General features: G+C 31.8%; 1 long non-coding RNA gene across 1 annotated transcript; it reads left to right on the top strand.

The window, feature by feature from the left end:
- The first annotated feature begins 1,065 nt into the window (after nt 1–1,065).
- LOC134232289 (uncharacterized) lies at nt 1,066–3,669 on the top strand. The gene is made up of 4 exons (XR_009984742.1): nt 1,066–1,186; nt 2,620–2,771; nt 3,189–3,302; nt 3,548–3,669. It is a non-coding gene; the product is annotated as an uncharacterized LOC134232289 (long non-coding RNA).
- Nucleotides 3,670–4,000: the final 331 nt, after the last annotated feature.

The following is a 4,000-nucleotide window of genomic DNA, read 5'->3' as shown; positions in this document are numbered from 1 at the left end:
ACTTTGTCTTTAAATTATACAAGTTAAGTTAATAAAGTCATATTAAATCAATTAGTGTTCATTTCTTTCGTTAACTATTCATTGACAAATATTTACGTAGTTTATAAACATCGGGTTCAGGGTCCATTTATTCCGAACTTGTAAACAAGAGTTAACCCGAATTTCACAGGTACACTTCGTGAAACGTAACAATACTTTGAGCAAGCTCTTGTGTATCGAGTCAACTGAGATATATAATATACACTCCGTTTGCAGGTGACGAAGGTATATTGATGCATTAGTAAGGGAAGATGACGATAGAAAAGTTAAAGTCATCACGTTTATCATATAGCTTGGTTGTTAGATTACCATTAATGTCTTTTTCAAGTAAAATATCCAAGTATGAAGCAGATGTGTCAGACTCTGTCGTATCTTTCATCTCAAACTCACCAGAATATATCGTATCGACGTAGGAATGGAAATCACCATTGTTAATTGAAATACGTCGTCGATATATCTAAATGTCGAGTTGAAGGCACTATAATATATATAAACTTAGTTTCAAATATTTTACACTTAAGATTAAAAATAAACAAAACTTCTTCTAAAATAGTTTCTTGCAACCCCCCTTCCTTCACTCAAATACTATTCTCTAAAAAATATCTGTAGATTATACCTAAAGCATGGAATTCAAAATTAAGGAGGAACAGGACCTTTAGCTGAAAAAATTCCTGTCAATGAATTTTTTTCGTATTTTTTATATTACTAATATAATATGTACTTAACATTTTAAAACGGTCCTGTCATGGGATTTCTTGACTTATTTAAAAGATATCGCCCCACAAATACTGCCCTGTTTAGAGTTTGTATGGAGTTTAGATACTTCATGTTTACGGGCCCATAACGGAGTCCATAATGCGAATTTTACGCACAAACGATAAATATGATAGATAACACTATATACTCAAATATTTCATAATATTCATAGAGTTAAAATTATCTGAAAGCAATAGGACTCATTCGTCATATTTATGACGTCAGGTGTCGCTGGTGCACTAGAGGTGGTTACGTAAACGCTTTAATCACCGCGGCGCTTGTAACAATGTAAACAAATGGACGTGTCCTCGAACTTGGAGCCAAACGGAGGGGCTGAATCGATCTTTAATCGAGCTGTCACAACCGGGAGAAAGGTTTATCCGAATCTTGGGTAATTATTGTTTGTAAATAATATACATTTATGGAAACTTTCTAAGAATTATCGAGTGTAACATGCCTATATGACGAAGATAGTACAAGGACAAAGCAGTGAGTTTACAATCGACGTTTTTGTAGGTTGTCAGATGTATTATCATCTTTACCACTTACACAAACACTAGATTCAAATGGAATTAGTATATGATACGAATACTCATGGCGATATTTTGGTTTTTTTTTTTTGTTTTTTGTTTTTTTTTTTTTACATGACAATCATTGCACAGCTAGGTTATGTAGATCTACACTGGTTACATACTGTTAAAAGAGCAACGTCCCAAATGATCATCAGGGTAATTAAGTGCAACGTAATATTCATTGCAAGGCAAATACAAACTAAACATTCATTTTATTTTAGTTCACTTAAAAAATTAATGATAATAAACAAAACTAAAACAATCACAAACATCATATTTCAACCCTCACCAAAAGACTCTCCAGATCCTACATAGAGATACATTAAATGACCATTCATTGATATTGGATAAATATAATTGATTTCCAATCAGCCTCATTTGTTTGTTTTTTTTAAATTAAAAAAAAAAAATTGAGACTGGTACGCTTTGATGTAAGTCGCCCACATTTCGCAGTGGTTAGAGTGTCTGCCTTGTCTACAGTCGCCAAAGCTAAGAGCTGAACCTAATGTCGCAGGTTCAAATCCACTGCATTACGTGTCCTACAGATGAGACCGTCTAAACCGTGGTCCTGTTTTGCAGTAAGTGTTCGCACTAAAAAGATCCATCCCTGCTCAATGGCCCAGAGTGCCGAGAATAGGTATATTTGCAGTCTGCCATCAGCAAATGATGGTGTCTCCGTATGAGTAAAACATTCTTAAGAGGGAAATTAGACAACAAACAAACATAGATTTGATATGTGCCCTTGTACTATATAGTGCATATGAATAATTGTGAAATTTATTTGTTCTGTACATATTTTTTTCATAGTCAGTAGCTACTTGTATACTTAGAGCATTACATCTTTGTTATAATAAAGGTAAAAATGAGTACAAATATTTTAAAGTTATCATTTGCTAGGTCCATTTTGTACAGTACCGGTATTTGTGTTTCTATAATGTGACCCTCGACAACTTAGTTTACATTTACAATTTCATTAAGTCGGAAAGATATACTCAGTAATTAAATATAACCTGCTGCATGTAAAAATAAATAAAAGGAATATATACATGTAGTAGCTGTTATTGTACAACTAAATACAAAAAACATAATTAATTTTACAGTCCTCTGAAAAAAAGAATTTATTATCAGGACTATGGATTGACCTCACTTAAAGGCTGACTGTATATTTGTTCCTAAATAAAAGCCTATACTGAGTAAATTGGTTATTTTTCAGTTATTTAAGAATATATTTTTTTCATTTCATTTTATTTAGGAGATCAGCAGGTAAAATAAGAAGTCAAAGCTTACAGGGAGCTTTATTATGGCTGGATGGTACATGTTACATAAAAATTCTATTTTTCCCCATCTAATTCATGAAATGGCATCCATCCTATTGTCAGTGCTGTCAGGGAAAAAGATGAACTGGTATGTAATTGCATTTGTATTTTTTTTAATAATAGAAAGTACTCATAAATTACACCTAAGCTAGGCCATCCTTAAAAAATTGTTTGTTTGGAATTGCCACCTGAAGGGTTTCAGACACAGGAGGGAGGGAGGGAAATTACTTTTTTTTTAATTGAAAACCTAATTTTACATAGATCAGACACTATATATCAGTGTTTTGTATGGTGCATGTGATACATGTAATGGGCAAAAAAAAAAAATTGATTAAATATAAAAAAGTCTTCTTACTTTTGGTCAATAAAATTTTTTCAAGAGGGGGCATTTCAATGAGACGGGAGGCAATTCCAAACAAACTATAATTTTATTTTGGCCTAAACAATGCTTCAATGCTTCCAATTTTAATTCTAAAAAAAATGCATTTCCTTTTATTATCACTAGGTGTATTACAACCTAAGACAAAGTGTTGAGATGTTTGGCAGTCCTATACATTCACAGAGAAAATGTTCTGCTGGAAATATGGGGCAACATTCAGCCTGTACACACATAGACTAGGTATGCTCATGCTTGGAAAATTCTCTAATAGAATACAGGTACAATAATCTTGTATGCAGCATCTTCAGGCTTTTCACAAACTTACAATTAAGGATTGATTAAGAATTGTATTTTAATTTGAGAAGTAGATCAATTTTATTTTAAAAATTAAAAATATTTAAAGACAGTTTAATTTACCAAAAAACAAGTGCAGTCATGATAATGCTAATTACTCTATACTAATTGCTACTCATTCTTATTTGAAGGGATTCCACCAAAAACTGAAAGAGAAAAGAAGCTGATGTACTCAAACAATCCCTGGCAAGAGAAATTAATTTGTGAAATGAAAGAATGCACAGACATAACATTTTAATATTTGTTTGTACAAAAATTGACACTGAAAGGAATTTACTGTATGTGTACTTAAAATAGCGAGCTTCATATTTTAGTTGTTTTTGAGCAGACGAGGATGTGCTAATTCATAAATACCACTAAAAATTCATTTATGAATAGAATATACGACACAAATATTTGTAGCATTAATTCAAGATTATGCCAACAACCATATCCATTGATTGCGCTAAATTTTGAAAACACCAAGTTATGTACATGTACAGTATTTTTCCAAAGCTTGAACTTTTTTCTGTTAACGATTTTGCTTATTTTATTCATGGCTGTAAATAAATAAAACAAAAAAGATTGTATTAAATATTTATACA

This window comes from Saccostrea cucullata, unplaced genomic scaffold (assembly GCF_032062105.1).
Source record: "Saccostrea cucullata isolate Sc308-1 unplaced genomic scaffold, CSIRO_AGI_Scuc_v1 ctg5967, whole genome shotgun sequence".
Classification (NCBI taxonomy): Eukaryota; Metazoa; Mollusca; class Bivalvia; order Ostreida; family Ostreidae; genus Saccostrea; species Saccostrea cuccullata.
The sequence above is the reverse complement of the archived record's forward strand: the minus strand, read 5'-3'. Positions and strand labels throughout refer to the sequence as shown.